Source organism: Eurypyga helias, unplaced genomic scaffold, assembly GCF_000690775.1.
Source record: "Eurypyga helias isolate BGI_N326 unplaced genomic scaffold, ASM69077v1 scaffold4610, whole genome shotgun sequence".
In the NCBI taxonomy this organism is placed as follows: domain Eukaryota; kingdom Metazoa; phylum Chordata; class Aves; order Eurypygiformes; family Eurypygidae; genus Eurypyga; species Eurypyga helias.
Window position 1 is genome coordinate 31,939 of NW_010226100.1, and position 462 is coordinate 32,400.

At 60.0% G+C, this 462-nt stretch overlaps 1 protein-coding gene across 1 annotated transcript in view; it reads right to left on the bottom strand.

Annotated features, from left to right (window-relative positions):
* The window catches only part of RPH3A (rabphilin 3A), a gene marked incomplete at its 5' end in the record, with an annotated part of 11,930 nt that overhangs the window by 9,596 nt on the left and 1,872 nt on the right, over nucleotides 1–462 (bottom strand).

A 462-nucleotide genomic window follows, 5' to 3' on the forward strand; every position in this document is an offset into this window, starting at 1 on the left:
CCAGCCCTCGCGGCCAGCATCGCTATTAAACACGATACAGGCAGAGGCTCGGGGTGGTGGGGGCAAGAGATAACCACAGTACCACGGCTGCATCCTCACCCTGCTCTGCTGCCCGTGCACAGCACGAGCCTGGGCACGGGGCACTGGCACCAAGAGCTTCGGTGGAGGAAGCCCAACGTGGCCAAGAGCAGAGCAGCTCGGCTGTTCCATCCCTTCCCAGCACATGAGCCCCCCCCGCCAGCCTCCTAAAGTTTCCAGGGGAGTTTTTCTAAGGGCTTCCGTTAAATAACCAGAAAAAACACCCATCAAGCAGCAGCAGGAAACAACACCTACGGAGGCAATTCTGCTCAGCGCTCCGAATTGCAGCGATTCAGCCCAGGCATCTGCAGTAGGTGGGGAAGCCCCAGAATAACTCGGTCCCCGCACCGTGGGTGGCAGCAGCAAGGAGAGGTCCTGCCACTG